Source organism: Heliangelus exortis, chromosome 8, assembly GCF_036169615.1.
Source record: "Heliangelus exortis chromosome 8, bHelExo1.hap1, whole genome shotgun sequence".
Classification (NCBI taxonomy): Eukaryota; Metazoa; Chordata; class Aves; order Apodiformes; family Trochilidae; genus Heliangelus; species Heliangelus exortis.
In genome coordinates, this window is record NC_092429.1 from 23,613,069 (window position 1) to 23,629,930 (window position 16,862).

The following is a 16,862-nucleotide window of genomic DNA, read 5'->3' on the forward strand; positions in this document are numbered from 1 at the left end:
CTCTGAAAGTCCCTTGGACACCTTTCACAGCTTCTATTTTCACTTCAGATTGAAAAAACAATGACTATTCTACCAATTACTGTTCACACCTCCTCTGTCAAAAAAAGAACATTCACAGTTACTTATCCAAGCACATCAATTACACATTTGTGGTGTGTAAAAGATTATTATGATTTACCAGAGAGAAACCTTAAAAGTATAACAGCTCCTTTAACAGAAGGGAACAAGCAGCAGCAGGGCTGTTTTGGAACAATTCTTCCAGAGCATATATAAACAAATATTCTTAAATCTTTTCATTTCCAGGAGTACAAGTATTTTCAAACTGTTATACTTTTCAAAAACCTTGACAGAATAAAATGCCTGAGGACTTGTATACATCTCAGAAAACAACAATAGTGTTGCCTGGCACAGAAGACAACTCAATCATTCTGCTACTCACATTTCTATGTTGTTTCATACTCCAGTAATCCCGAATTATAGTTTTTGATCCAGCCAAGTTTATGGCAAAAAGTAATAAGTCTTTATGTACTGTGAATTACATTAAAACTGATCGTATTAAATTTCTTCACTAAAAAAGAAAAACTAATCAAGAAGAGCAAAGCAACTTTAACAAGTTTCTCAGCTGGACAGCACCAATTCAAAGAAAAAATTGTCATACTTTCTTCCCCCATAAAAGATACTGATTGTATCTATGATACGTTAAGAGTCAAATCACACTGAATATGCAGAGATACAAATTTATATAAATCCACATTATGGATTTTATGGATGTAGAGGGAAGACAGATTTCCTTTTTGTGTTTTGTTTTGTGGTTTTGTTGTTGCTGTTGGGGTTTTTATATATATATATATATATATATATATATATATTCTGGGAAAATTCATCTCACTTTCTGGTAAGCTGTGTATCCAGTTTAGAAAGAGAACACTATCACCTTGAAACATATTCACAATGCTGTGCCACTTTCTGAAAAATTAGCTACTTTACCTCTGAAAGATGTGAATGGCTTTAATTATGCTATTTGTACAACAAAGCCTCTGTAAAAAAATACCAGGTCTGCATGACACCATGAACTGAGAGCAGCAAACAAAGTCTTGCACTCAGCAGCTTTTATCTTATAGACCAACCAAATCTTTTATCTTATTACCAACCAAATGGTATCAGTGTCAATGAAGTTTGCTTTAGCTTTAGGGCAAGCAGATCAGGAGTGCACAACAAATCAACATTCAGCTTTTCCTTTTTCTACCCTACACTTTAAATGCAAAGTTTTTCTTGGTTGTTCGTAGTGTCAAGATTTTTCTGTAGAATTGGAGATAAGCCTGTATCAGAAAACAGACTGAAATCACTTCTTCTGTATATATTGCACTGACCAGAATTTGGTATCAAGAGACCTTTGTCTTCAAAACCAGCTGATATTTACTCAGATATTTTTTCTTCTCCCCCCAGCACCACAGTTCAAAATATAGACAAAAAAATTATGTTACCACAATTCAGGATATAGACAAAAATTTATGTTACCTTGTTACAGTCACAGCACTGTCATTTTCTACAACTACATTGCAACATTTTCTTTCATTTATTTCATTATCTCTTGATACCTTTAAAAGTTGTCCTGTCAATTTGATTTTTCATATATAAAATTATAAAATTAGTGAATTTGAAGAGTAAAATGTTGGAATGAAACACTTTGAACAACACTACAATGAAAGTTTAAAATGTTACATGTGGCAGAAGTAGCTGCAGATGGGTTTATAGAAGCTCATACCCAGTATCTGAACTGGAGATGCAGAAATTTACACAGAAGACAAAATGCTCATGAATAAACCTCCCTTTCAGAATTGTACTCCTCAAAAGTTAATTTTCCCACAAACTTTTACCATTTTTACTTCATGACATAATACAATCTATGTACGAATGCAATGTGCATAAGGCTATGAAAACCTTGTTAAAAACCTGGGTGTTTCTGTCAAATTATAACACTTCAAAGTTGATTTCAGGAAGACAGGAATTTGCCATTCTGAAGTTTATTGTGGCATAAAAATTTCTAGACACTAGATAGATGATGTAAATATGAAGCAAAAGTTTAGCTTAACACAAAATCTGATTTTAAATGTGCTCTTCAGTAAAATAATGTGTATGTTAATAGTTTTTAAATAATCACAAAATGGGTAGGTTTCTGAAAGATATTTTGACAAAATTATTCTTTAAGAAAGAAATCTTGTGATTTTTTTCCTGAACCAACTTGTATAAATTTGGCAAGGAATAACTTTTTTTTAAAGCCCACTGAATTATTTTTGTTTAGCAGATGGTTTTCAAACTTGGTGTAATCATCTTCACAAGACACCACTTGCTAATCTCTACTACAGACAGTTCCTACAATCAAATTTATCATTTACATAAAATTTTAATTTTGTCTGGCACAAGATACTATTCCTCTTACAACCTCTGGTAAAATGTACTAATTCTTTTGTCTATACTTAGCATAATTTTTTCAAAATAATTAAAAAGCAAAACTCAAAAATCTGACTCCTGCTCTTCAGAACTGCAGCAAGCAAATGATTATATTATTTACTATAACAGCAGCAGACAAGGAAGAACTAGCTAGTGCTAAACATAGAAATGCAGTCAAAATAAGTAACTTTAAAAGTAAAATTACCTGTTATATTTTTTTTCCAAATCTCCTGCACTTCCCTTATATTCTGAGATTGATATCCTTTCCCAGAGAAGTACAAAATTTACCAATTCAGCACCTGAAGGAGCTCATGGTCCTGTAAACTTATTTCACATTCTATTTCTTATTTCATTAACAGCAATTACTCATTCATAATAACACAGAAATGGTGCCTGGGGGTCTGTGGGAAGTCAGAAAAGCTGGATTGCACACACTTGTTTGTCAGGGCAGGAGGTTGGCTTGATAGAAGGAAACATCAAAGATTATTTTTTACACCTAAATCAGAAATCAGCAGCACAGATGTGAAATATGAGCTAACCTCTGGGTAGGAAATAACTTCTACTATGTTCCTTCAGCTCAGTAGGAGATATAAGACTTCATAGGAGTTGCCCATAGGTGTTTTCACTGAAAACCAGTGAAAATTTTATTTGCTGATTAATTTTAAAGGTATAGTCAATGCAATAGATAAGTTACATCAGTTGCTGAAAATATTCTGCTGATAAACACATGAAGAGCTGACATGGAGTATTATCACTGTGTCTTACAAAGTCACATATCAGGGGACACTCCACTGCTAATCAGCTATTTTAACAGACATTTACACCAATTAAAGCTTTCAGAGAATATATGTGGAATTATTCTACTGATTTTTGAAGTAATATAAATTAAATCCACAGTGAAAGTCAAGTGGTAACACTGCAGTTACCAAGATCATGTAAAAATAGCATCTGAGAGTGGCAGTGGGACAAACAAGTGTATTAAAGCAAGAAGGCAAATAAATTAATTGAACAGTGCAAAGAGAACAACCTAAAGCAGCATATTTATGATTAAATAAACAAGCTAAATCTGCTGACTATCAAGGTGCTGCAAATATGGCCATCACTGTTAAGCAAAAGCCCTGATGAGTACAATCACAAACCCACTTTGAATCCACTGAGTATAATTAGTAACCAAGATGAAAAAACAAGCAACTACAAACTATACAAACTACATGACATTTTCAGAAACAGTCCAAGCAGATACTGTGAAATTTAACTTCAATGTTCAATGCTGTTCTTCTATATAGCTACAGCAAAGCAATGCTTAATTTTTTTCATGTTATTTATTAACAGAAAACAAATTTTCTGTCTCTTGCTGAAAATCTGACAAATGCTATGAACCCTCTATGCAATAGTATTTTTTAATTTTAACTTTTTGCTTAGAACTCTGGACTATAAGGTGAAAAAGCATGCAAGAATTGCTCTATAAACACAAAAGATTTTTTGTGGCATTATCTGGTACAGTGTGAGTGAAAATATTTCTATTTGTAACAACTGATTATCATGCAACCAGAGACAGAAAAAGACATGTCCACAGGAACAATAACATACATTTTCAAATAAGAATAAACTTTTAATGAGCAACAGAAAACTCATGGACGATTTCACCTTCACCTTGGAAGCTGCATCAGTACAGCATAAGGATGAAAACTCTCACCTGTAAGCTACATTTCAAGTATTTCTCCTCCTATTTATTTATCTGCCAAATGAAAATGAGCTACATATTGAGGCATTAAAGAAAAAATACAACACAGCTGAATTGAGTAAACATTGATCTGCTTGAGGGTAGGGAAGCTCTGCAGAGGGATGGATTGGGGGCCAGCTAGATGAAGGTCAATGAGGTTGAGTGGCTGAATCCTGCTCTGGGGTCACAACAACCCCATAAATGGTGCAGGCCTGGGGGACAGTGACTGGGAAAGGACTGGGAGGTATTGGTTGAAAGGTGGCTGAATATGAGCCAGGAGTGTGCCCAGGTGGCCAAGGAGGACAACAGAATCCTGGCTTGTAGCAAAAGTTGTGTGGTCAGCAGGAGCAGGGCAGTGATTTTCTCCCTGTAGTCAGCACTGGTGAGCCCACCTCAGAAATCCTGTGCTGGCTGTTACCTTCTGGCTTTACCTTCCTTTCATGCTATACTTATTTCAGAATGAAAATCATTTCATATCCTCAGGCATTTGTGTTGCAATAACTAAAATAGCCAATTTTAGCAGGCAACAACTTCTCAGAATTCTATTCCTTCAATAATTTTTACTATTAAAAATCCCACAATCTTCAGTAAAGTTATTCTTTATTCATATAACAAGTTATTTATTAAACTATAAAATTAACCAACTGAAGCTGAGTCTCATGTAAGCAAGACTTGATAATGTTTGGCAGATCAACTTATGTAGTACCCAGTTAAAGTCACTGGGTTTCTGTAGCTTCAGAAGTCTTTTGGTGCACATTAAATCAGAGTATCAGGACCTGAATATGTAATTCTCTTTAAGAAAGCCTTTAAAAGAATTTATAAAATCTGGAAAAATATAATTGCCAAAAGAACTTAAAATTCTCTCAAGTAAATATAAATAAAATATACTTTTCTGGGTGTATGAATCCAGCTGCTGACTCAGTCACTGTCAGCAGGACTGAGGTTATTTTTGTCAGATTTATCTGGACCAGGTTGCTCTCTATGGAACAGAAAGTCTTGTTCATTGAATAGAATTGAAATCCCATGAAAATAAATCCTCTCATTTTTCCACCTCCACATTCAACAGGTACAGGGAATGCACTGTTCCCATACATTAGACCATGATTTGGTCTCTGTGCTTATGTGAAAGAATAAAAGTAGAAGTACATACACACCTTTTTTCATTCCACATTAGGGAGATTCTTTTTAAGCTGATTTCATCAGATGGGCATTGATTTCAACAGAACTTTTTGAAGGGAGCACTAAATTCCATTTTGGATGGTTTGTCCTCCTTCTGGGGAAAGGAGGAAAGAACAAAGTATGAAAGAATGTAAAGAAATCACTGTCTTAGGCTTTTCCACTCTTCTGAAAAACAGGCTGAGTGGCAAAGCAATGTGGACACTTGTCATGAAGTTAAAAACTGAGTATAGAGTACTGACATATATGTAGTTTCATGTGAAAAGTATATAATTTTCCACAGAATGGCAACCTTGACAGCAATACTGGAAGGTATTTGTTATAGTAGAACCAATGTTATTGATTCTGAGATTAACTGTATGGCAGAACAGGAATTCTGCCTCCTGAAAAGACTCATTCACTTTTGGCTTCTTCAGTAACTGATCCTCATATTGAAATGTCTTGAACTACAGCAGCCACTTAGACTTTTTAAGAAGAGCCTATATGCCTGTAAATAACAACCTTTGTCAGCTACTTGAGAAAAGCAGACTCTATATTAAAACATTTTCACCAAAATAAGCCTTCTCATTTGAATGCATATATACTTTTTATTCCCACTGGCCAGGAAAACTCTGATACCAGGAAGAAATATTTTTTTTTCAGGCATCCTTAAGAGGAGGAAGTAAATCAATAAAATTTTATAGAAATCACTGTGGAAAACTAATCCATGTAGAAAATATACTTTAAAGTCTATTTTTAAAAAATTATAAAATGCTTCCACATGACATAGACAGGAGGAATCTAACAGACCTTCTACATTGGGGACATAATTCCCATTAATTTTTATGGTACCAGATGATGCAGAAGTCACTTGCAGAAACCAAGCATCTGACCAAGCCAGGACTTCTACCACCAGAAATTAACAGGAAAAAGGATGTTTCTTTTCAAACCTTTCTAGTAAAGGTCAGATTCTGACCTCCTTATAAAGAGTAGCACCCCTTATTCAATGACTGAATAATGCTTGTCTCAGTGGGAATATCACTTTAAGCATTCCACTAGCAAAATAAAACCACAGACAAACCATGAAGAAGAATGTCCTGACCTACAGGTCCCAGGAACCTGAGTTCAAATCCACTGTGTTAAGCCTGCACTACAGACTATACAACATAAAATTATTTTGGGATGAGTCCATAGAGGAAAATTTTGTCTTAAGCTCTGTATTTATTGAGCTAATGTAAACCCATATTCAAGAATATGGAGGGCAAAATTTTCTGATACTTACACAAAAAACAAACATATGGTTTTTCTCTAAAAGAGAAATATAACAGGTATGGCAGCAAACAGAAACATGCAAGGCATGATGAATATTCCTTAGGAATCAAAGAAAGAAAATAGCTCTTTATAGCCACTGGGTGGGCTTCTAAAAGTGACAAAGTTGAAGAAAATTATTGAGAAGGTTTAGACCCAGGGGCAACACAGATCTTAAGATTCTGACTTTTCATAAATGCCTGTGCTTTTGATAAGCAAGTCATATTGTGTAAATATTTTATCTGTATTATAGAATCTGTCACTGTTTTTCAAGAGGAGCAGCTTTACAGGATCTTGCTTTTTCACTTGGGAAAAAGAAAAGCAGGCAAGGATTAAATATTTAGGCTGTTTTGCTTTCTACCATTACTGTTGCTATTAAAAACATGCTAGGTAATATATATTTAATTACTTTTTATATTCAGCAGACTGAATATCTCCAGTACACCACCTAAGCCAGGGAAAAAAAAACCTTCTGAAATCACTGTGTACCTACATGGTACTGATTAAGGACAAAATTTATAACAAACCTTGTAAAACTTTGCTGGTGAGACACTGTTAGCCACACTGGTACTTAAAAACCCAGAACAAATGTAATGGAATGTTACTGAAAGTAGCAGAAAACTATTTAAGAGAAAGCTGATTTGTATGACTTTCCTTAATTTTTTTCTAGTCATGTACTATGGAAATTGACTGCTGAATTTGATCTGCACAGGATTAAGCTAATGTTTTATAATTAGAACTGACTATCTATCTGCACAGCAAATGGTTATATACATTTGTACTCTTTCCTAATCCATTTCATGTTTCTGAGGGACACAGATTATTCTGCAATTTCATCTGAACACACACATTTTTAAAGTGGTACCAGAAATGAAAATTCAAACCATATCTCAACTCAGAAATAATTTCTCAATTCTTTTGTAGAATATCAGTTCCACCTGGGAGGACAAACATGACATAGATGACAGGAATGACTGGATAGAGGTGTCACTGATCTGCTAAGGACTTTCCAAGGTAAATCACTTCAGGATGGACAGTAACCCCAGTAAGCAGCAAAATAGGTGGTAAATACAGAGGCACTTTTACAGATAAAGCCTAAGTCCCACCTTTAAAATACAGAGTAAGATGATCTCTACATCCCTTGAAAAAGAAAAAGAAGGAAAAGAATAAAGAAAAGAATAAGGAAAAGAATAAGGAAAATAATAAGGAAAAGAAAAAAAAAGAAAAAGAAGAGGAAAAAGAAAAAAAGAAAAGAAAAAGGAAAAAGGAGACAAAGAAAAAGAGAAAGAAAAAGAAAAGGGAAAAGGAAAAAGGGAAAAGTAAAAAGGAAAAGGAAAAAGAAAAAAGGAAAAAGGAAAGAGAAAAGAGGAAAGAGGAAAGAGGAAAGAGGAAAGAGGAAAGAGGAAAGAGGAAAAAGGAAAAAGGAAAAAAGAAAAAAGAAAAAAGAAAAGAAGAGAAAAAGAAAGAAAAGGAAAAAGGAAAAGGAAAAGAAGAGAAAAAGAAAAAGAAAGAAAAGGAAAAATGAAAAGGAAAAGGGAAAAAACAAAAAGAAAAGGAAAAGGGAAAAAACAAAAAGAAAAGGAAAAGGAAAAGGAAAAAGGAAAAAGAAAAAAGAAAAAAGAAAAAAGAAAAAAGAAGAAAGAAGAAAAAAGAAAAAAGAAAAAAGAAGAAAAAAGAAAAAAGAAAAAAGAAAAAGGAGAAAAGAAAAAAGAAAAAAGAAAAAAGAAAAAAAAGAAAAAAGAAAAAAGAAAAAAGAAGAAAAAAGAAAAAAGAAAAAAGAAAAAGGAGAAAAGAAAAAAGAAAAAAGAAAAAAGAAAAAAAAGAAAAAAGAAAAAAGAAAAAAGAAAAAAGAAAAGGAAAAGGAAAAGGAAAAGGAAAAGGAAAAAGGAAAAAGGAAAAAGGAAAAAGGAAAAAGGAAAAAGATGTATCTACTGAATTATGCACATTACAATTCTAAAAATAATCTTTAAAAAAATCTAAAGGTGTCCATACCATGACTTCCACATTGATAAAATGTAGCCCAGCAAAGTGATATAAAGGGATCTCAGTTTTGAGAGACTGGTACTTCAGTTTCTTGAGAGAAACAAACAAAAAAAACCCATGAAACATATCTGCTTCTCAGCAATGGCTTCAGCTTTTAGTATTATATTGATGTTACTAAACTGTGATTTCCAGCACACGAAGTCTCCCAGTCATCTCAGCACACTGTTGAATAAATTTTCTGTTTCCTACAGTCAGATAGAAACTGCCCCAAAATCTGTGCTAGATGCAGACATTTACTTGTGAAATTACATGCTCTCACTTTACCAAATATTCTTCAGCTCAGTGCTCTAACTTTTCATCCTCCTCAGCAGTCAGAGGACTCATAGTGAAGTCTTTAGTCATGAGTCAATTATTCACTGCTGGCTAAGCATGGGACTTATCTGAAGAAAATTCAATGGAAGTGTTTCAGACTCTAATTAAAGATAACACCAGTATCTCCAGTCAAATTTTCAAAAGAATTTGCAGCTCTTTTAGACACCAAAGTGAAGGTTTATTACCAGAAGGATTCACTATGCAGCATTGTCACACAGACTCCAAAATTAAGCCCAACTATTTCCCTCTTTTCTAGCACGTGGGGGAAAGAACCAGGGATTACTACAAGCTTATGTTGTGTGCCAGCACCCAGGAGTTGTCACATGCACCTGGGTCTAAGTTACAAAACCAAGACCAGACTATTTTGGAATTTTTGAAATTTTTTTAGTGACTGAAGCTGAGCTTTAAATGCATAACATAGCTCAAGGAACAAGGGTAAGGTGGTCTGGAAATGGGATCAATAGGTTCTCAATGTAGCTTTGAGTATATTATAGTATATAGTATATATACTCATATATATATGAATATATAGTATATATATATACTTGAGTACATATATTATATATACAGCATGTTTTAAAGATCCAAAGGACAAGCCAGTTAATCACTTGAACATGGATGAGTAACTGGTGTTTTAGGAGAGGAAAAGCTATTTTAGACAAATATAAAAATTGGCATAAAAGTTACAGTTTAATTCTTTTTTGCTTTACCAAACAAAGCATCTGCCTGAAAGCAGTTAGGATTTAGCAACTAAACCAGACAGAAGCAACTGGGCAGTCTTAGAATATAACATGCCAGGGACTGGGAAAACAGGGTAACTGATGAGTTCCAGGCCATTTTCATATCTGACCTAATCAGCTGCAGCAGATACAGAACAACTTGCTAGGAACTTATATTACACACCTGCATTACATGCAGCTTTTGCTATAAAAATCAATTCAGTTCCTTTGAACAACAGTCAGAAAACTGACTATTTATAAGTAAATTACAATTATTAAAAATTTGCTGAGCAATGTCTATTCCTTTTATCTGAGGCACAACATAATAGCACGAATTTCCAAATATTCCTAAGTGATTATCATTATTGCTGTGTAAACAAGTATTATTTTTGACCCACCATACCAAAATCAGATACTTTGCAACAACAAAATTTTCAGAGCATCTATAATAAACATAATGTTCCACCACTTTGATACAGTTCAGAAACTGTGTGTATTCTTGGCACAGAGGTCAGTAGCACAGTGGAAAGTACCTAAAATGCAGAAGTCAACCTCTAAAGACTGGAACTAAACCCATTTATGTTGATGTGGCTCAGAAAAAAAAAAAAAAAAGAAAAAAAAAAAAAAAGAAAAGAAGGAAAAAATAAAAGAAAAAAGGTAAAAAAAAGACATTTTAAAAATATATATATTACAGCACATATGTAACATATGGAACATATCTGTTTATAATTATTTTACTATAGAAATAAATTAGTTTTCAAACATGATTCCCATTTCAACACATTTCTCAGCTGTGGGGATTTTTTTGTCCCTTAACTTAGAGGCTTAGGCATTATTTTGCTCCTTGCTTTTCCCCAAAGTTTCTAACTGCTTTTTAACTAGAATACAGAACTATTTGCAACCTCCACCTCATCCCCTGCTGGAGCTTGGTTAGGAGCTCTCAGCTGGAGGCCCAAACTGCTGCTCTAGCTCAGGGAAAGCCACACACCCCCCTGCATCACTGGTACTTGGGGACATGCCAACAATATCTAAACCAAAATATCCCTTAACCTGGTTACTAGAGAGAGAGAGAGAATCATAGAATCATAGAATCCTAGGGGTTGGAAGGGACCTCGAAAGATCATCTAGTCCAACCCCCCCTGCCAGAGCAGGGCCCCCTAGAGTACATCGCCTAGGAACGTGTCCAGGCGGGTTTTGAATGTCTCCAGTGAAGGAGACTCCACAACCCCCCTGGGCAGCCTGTTCCAGGGCTCTGTCACCCTTACAGTAAAAAAATTTTTTCGGATATTCAACTTGAACCTCCTATGCTCCAATTTACACCCATTACCCCTTGTCCTATCACTGGTCACCACTGAGAAAAGCCTAACTCCATCTCCCTGACACTCACCCCTTACATATTTGAAAACATTGATGAGGTCACCTCTCAGTGTCCTTTTCTCCAAACTAAAGAGACCCAGCTCCCTCAGCCTTTCCTCATAAGGGAGATGTTCCACTCCCTTAATCATCTCAGTAGCTCTGCGCTGGACTCTTTCAAGCACTTCCCTGTCCTTCTTGAACTGAGAGGCCCAGAACTGGACAGAAAGAATAAACTGAGTTAGAGAAGGAGGGCAGCACCTCTGATGGCTGTTCTGGTACCTCTTTCTTTCACAGAATTAATCCTGCATATGAAGCTGAGGTAGCTTTTGTGTCTTGTGCCTGCTCCAGCCCCAACGATGCTGAGAGGCCAAGGGCAGGGGATGCTTGCTGGGTTTGTCTGGCTGAATCTCTGCAGCCCCAGGAGGTGGTGGCAGAGAGGGACGAGCCTGCTGAGCACCCAGCTCTGTGCACACCTGCAGCACACAGTGTCCCCTTCCCAAGGTTTTCCTTAACACGAGGTTTTCCTTAACATTCCTTCAATTTAAATAATAATAGTTAATGACACAAGGTTTTGGAACCCGTGAATCAGGTTGCTGCACTTAACAATAAAGCATTTTGACACTCCTTTTGCTGAATTACAAAGATCTCCTACAAATTAAAGTTACTTTAAATACTACTTAACTCTTAATAGGTTCCAAATATTTTTTATGATTGCAAATTTCAGGATTTTCTGAGGAATACAAACATCTGTGTTCCATCCAAAGCTTGCTAATGGAGATCAAATAACAGCTAAGAGCAGCAGTAGCAGAAAAAGCTGAATTATCCCGCCAAACCCTCTCAGAGACACAACTTAAACTTGTTAGAGGAAGAGGAATACTCTTGTACTTTTGTGCTGTCTTTACATGAAAAAATAAAATATCAAAACCTGGGATCCTTAAAGCAAAACATAAATGAAACACCAAACCAGCACCCAGACAGAAAAAAATGAGCCCTGGGCGCTGCCACAATGGGCCCAGGGAGAGCCCGTGGCCTGCAGCCTTGTTTTGTGCTTCTCTGCTCCTAAAATAACACTTGACTCATTTTAATATGCACTGAAGATTGAGTGATTGATTTTAGCTGCTCCTGTTCGACCCTAAGCAATAAATAAAACAAATAAATAAAAAGCCATGAGTTTTTGCACACTCTTTTCTTTCTGTTCTTCCCCACCTGCCCAGGTGATCAATGCAAATCTCCAAAATCTCCAAGGGAATAATCTAAAAACAATGTGCAGCTGCAGCCATTTTTACATTTAGTAAATTGTGCAATAAAACTCTGCCCATTCACACCTGAATCAACCAAAGATTCCTTTGAAAATTCAGAAGGGAGGTGGACAGCCAAAGAGGGCACCACAAGTTCCATCTCTCCTACAGGATCCATGTCTCTTAAGGGGAAAAAAAAAAAAAAAAAAAAAAAAAAAAAAAAAAAAAAAAAAAAAATGTAAATCTGAAGGTCTGGACTTCCTAAAATACCCATTTTGCCTTCTGTGGCTTCGCAGTTTAAAAAGTGGAAAACCTGGGATATAGGTACTGTTTGTAGAACCAAAGAAAAAATGTTTCAAGCTTTATAGGAGTTTCAGAACACTGTTTTTAATTAGAAAGAATGTCCTTTCCCATGGAAAATCACTGATGAACAATTCCTAGCTAAGCAGCACAGCAAGGTTAGAGTGTGTATACAGGAAACAACAGCTCCAAGAAAAATAAACTGGTCCCTGAAGTCCCTTTGGGGCTAATAAAATTATACAAGATTTTTAAATAAGCTACTAAATATATTGTAAATTGTACTGCTTCTTAAAAATATGTATATTTAGGCAAAGTTAAGATTTGTACATGCAACCAGGCAGACAGGACTGCTTATTGAAACATTGGGAAGTTCTGTTAGTGACAAAAATACATTCCACATTCTCAGATGTTAGATGAGCTGTATACCCCAAGTGCTTCATCTCCATAAACCAGGCTTAAACAAAAACCCTGGAAAGATTACACAGAAAATACTAAGTCACACTTGCACTAAATGATTACTTTTTCTTCCTGAACACAACTGCTTCTGAGCTGTTTATATATCTAGAATTATATAGCTGGAATGTTAGGCATGTATTTATGATCTGTTGGGACAAATAGCTGAAAGATGATCGAATTCTTATTTTTAAATTGAATTGCAGGGTTCAGAAAATGTTGTGGAGTATTACTTTCAAACTCATGAAGTTTAATAAAGGCATGTATAGAGTCCTGCATCTGGGTAGGAATGATACCAGCCCCCAGGACAGATTAGGGGATGTCCTGCTGGAAGGAAGCTCCATGGAGAAAGGCCTTGGAGTCCTAGGGGACAGTAAATTCTCCATGGTAAGTGCCCTTGTGGCCAAGAGGGCCAACAGCATCCTGGGGTGCATCAGGAAAAGTGTGTCCAGCAGACTGAGGGAGGTTCTCCTCCCCATATACTCAGTTTTGGGCTCCCCAGTCCAAGAGAGACTGGGATCTACTGGAATGAGTCCAGTGGAAAGCTAAGAGGATGAGTAAGGGACTTGAGCATCTTTCTTATGAAGACAGAGAGAGATCTGGGGCTCTTTAGACTTGAGAAAAGAAGGCTGAAAAAGGATTTTATTAATGTCTACAAATATCTGAGGAGTGTGTGTCAAGAGGAAGGGGCTGATGGCTTTGGCAGGGGGGTTGATGGTTGGCAGGTAGGTGATCTCTGGTGATCCCTTCCAACCCCTAACATACCATGATTATATGATTATCTTGATTGCTTGAGCCTTTGCTGTTAAATTAAAGAGGTAATTTCAGAATAAAAGCAGCTAAAACTCTAACTAGTAGCAATAAATCATAATGGAAATACACGTATCATGCAAATATACAATGGCAAAGCAAGAAAACTTCAATGCATATTTATCATACTACACTAAAATAAGCCAGAATATGAAAAGATATAAAAGTAATGTTGGTTTCATGGATTGTCTCCCTCCTAATGAAGAATTATTTTTGTTGGTCTATCATAAAAGTCATCCTTGTTCAGCTCTGGAATTTCTTTGTACTGCTACTTCATCTCTAACCTTTTGTGAATATACAGCTTAAGAAAAACACTGCCCTCATTTCTCTAGTCCCAGATCACAGTCTCAATTATTTGCTCTTGCCAAAACCAAGAAATAATTTTTCTCTCTGAACATTTCAGTCTGTTTTTTAATTTCTTCACTGTGTTTATGGGATCACCTTAATAGCTTATAACAAACAAATAAAGAAATCCTGCCAATTTCCTTAGAAATAGGTAATTTTTAACTATTTGCAATGAAAATATTTGAAACTCAGACTTGTTAGCCTGACTGTTTTGTGGAGAAGACATTGACATAATCTGCATTTGAGCTGTAGCAAACATATCACTCTTCACAAAAGCAGCATAGATTTTTTTTTTTTTTTAGGTGAAAAGCAGGTCATTAGGAATTATAAGGGAAACAATGCCATGTAATTCATATTAACCAAAGTAACATCTTATCTTCAGTCTGTTCCAGAAAATATACTCAGCTTTGCCTAGGTTCTGGCTTTGAAAAAGAAGCTTGTTTTGGTTGACATAAATTGTGTATCTCTTTTTTTTCCGTTGTCTGCATCAGATTATAATTCACATGGTGTAAACATTTTTCTCATTTTGAAATATCAGTACACTTCAAGGCAGAAAACCTTTTCTAATTCCTGAATGGAAAGGCAATAAATTTAGATCAGCCTTAGGCAGAAAATTCATGTTTATCTTGGTCATGGTTTCCAGTCCATGGGAAACCCTGCCTAAATGGACTGTTCTCTGTATAGCTTATTGTATATCTCCTGAAGTATCTGCCCTCTAAATGTTCTCATAACAGCTCTTCCTTCATCAATGATGATTTCATATGAAGTAGAATCATGTTTCCTTAGTTCACTTTTAGGAGCTAGCAGCTAAAATAAACTTATTTTCACTTTTCAGGAATCACAATTAAACATACGTTTGCATTCAGCTATTTTGTGACAGGAAATAAATTGTTTAAAAGAACTCGAAAGGTTTGGAATAAGTGTAGGGGGGGTGTTGTGGTAATTACCTCCAGTAATGAAGAAGTTTAATCTTCATGAGGGTTTTCCTTAATTAAAAAAAAAAAAAAAAGATTCTTGCAAAACATCCAACCTCTTAGTTTATGCAGCCACTGAGAGGGAATACTGATGATCAGTGCAGGCTGTGGATATTCATATGGGTCAAAAGAAGGTTTTTTGCCCAGCCTTCTCTTTCAAGATGATTCTTCAATAGGTAGGTCATAAAAATACTGTCTGTAGTCTCAAAGGGGAGAATATTATCCAAGACTGAAACAGTAAAAATTATAAAAATTGTTTAAAAATTAAGGTTCATGGTACCAAGCTGGGCCAATAGATTTATCAAAATAAAATCTCTACTAATATAAAGTAATTACTACCAATCTCAAGGATTAACAGCTGTTAAAGAAGCAAGAAAGGATTCAATGAATAGTAAAAGGCACACACAGCACAGCTTCCTTAAGAGAGGCATCTCTAGTGAATATGACCCTTTGTCCTGGAAGTCTGTCAAACCCAGACAGAACAGCTGTTTACTGTCTCTTCCAATATAAGAGAACAGAGGTCACCAAAGGAAACTGGCAGAAGGCAAGTTTAAAGTACATAAATGGAAATTTTCCACATGAGAGAGTGAAGTTTTGAAAGAACTTAGAGCAGGACTTTTAAAATACCGAAAAGTTTACATGGAGAAACTGATGAGCTAAAGCTTATATAATGCTCTAGCATCACTCCTAATCTGGCAAGTGCCACAACTGAAGATCACTGGATGCTGGAACAGTGTTCATGGGGATATTTCACTTGACACTTGTCTTGTATTCACTGCACACCAACTCCTGACACTGCCAGAGACAGGAAACTGAATTAGAGGCACGTTTGGTCTCTGCCATCACAGCTTCATTATTACATGACTACATTTTATCTCTCTCTGACTCTTGGTATGAGCTGCCTGGTTCCACAATCACCCCAGCACCTCCTTCACCTGCCCTATCATCGCCTTGAGGAAAAAAATCAACCTTAAGTTTACTTTGCTCTACTCCAAATTGGGGTTTTTCAAAGTCCTGTAGGTATCAGTACATATTTTGCTTCTTGGCTTAAGCAAATAAATCAAGCTCAAAGAGGGCTTAGCTTACCTGGAAATGGACTGCAATAAAGAAACCCCTTTTACTTAGCAGATTATAGTATAAAGCAAGTTTTCCAAGATTCAGAGTTCTCTTGAGTCAAGAATAAATGTTAGATGATCCTGCAAGTTCACCCTCACAGATGAACATTGCCCATGACTCACTTTTGAACTTTGCTTTTGTTGTGTTTGGTTTGGTTTTTGTATTTTTTGAGAGTTTATTCTTGATTTTGCTGTTGGTGATTCTGGGTTTGCTTGTGTTTTTGTTTTGGTTTTTTTTTATTTGTTTTTTTTTGAAAAGTATTTGCTCAGGAAATATCATTGTTTGAGACAGTCCATGGAGATTTTGCTGTCTCCACTATGGAGGAAATTATTTACACATTTTTTCTGGTATTAAAAAGAGCATTGCTCTCCCCTCACTATTTGGAAAGGTAATAACCATCTAATTCCAGCCTGTATACCATCTAGCTGAAAGTAAATATTCATCCTATCACAACACTACTCAAACTAAAGTCAGATCCAAGTGTATCTTCATGGTACAGGTCTTTCTATATAGGATGTAGACTTATTATAAAGGTATAAAATGGAAAGATGCACACAAC

General features: G+C 35.6%; 1 long non-coding RNA gene across 1 annotated transcript in view; it reads right to left on the reverse strand.

The window, feature by feature from the left end:
• Positions 1 to 16,387, reverse strand: part of LOC139798768 (uncharacterized) — an 84,882-nt gene extending 68,495 nt beyond the window's left edge. The window contains exon 1 of the long non-coding RNA XR_011726969.1: positions 16,274 to 16,387. This is a non-coding gene — a long non-coding RNA (uncharacterized lncRNA). The remainder of the gene's footprint in view (positions 1 to 16,273) is intronic.
• Positions 16,388 to 16,862: the final 475 nt, after the last annotated feature.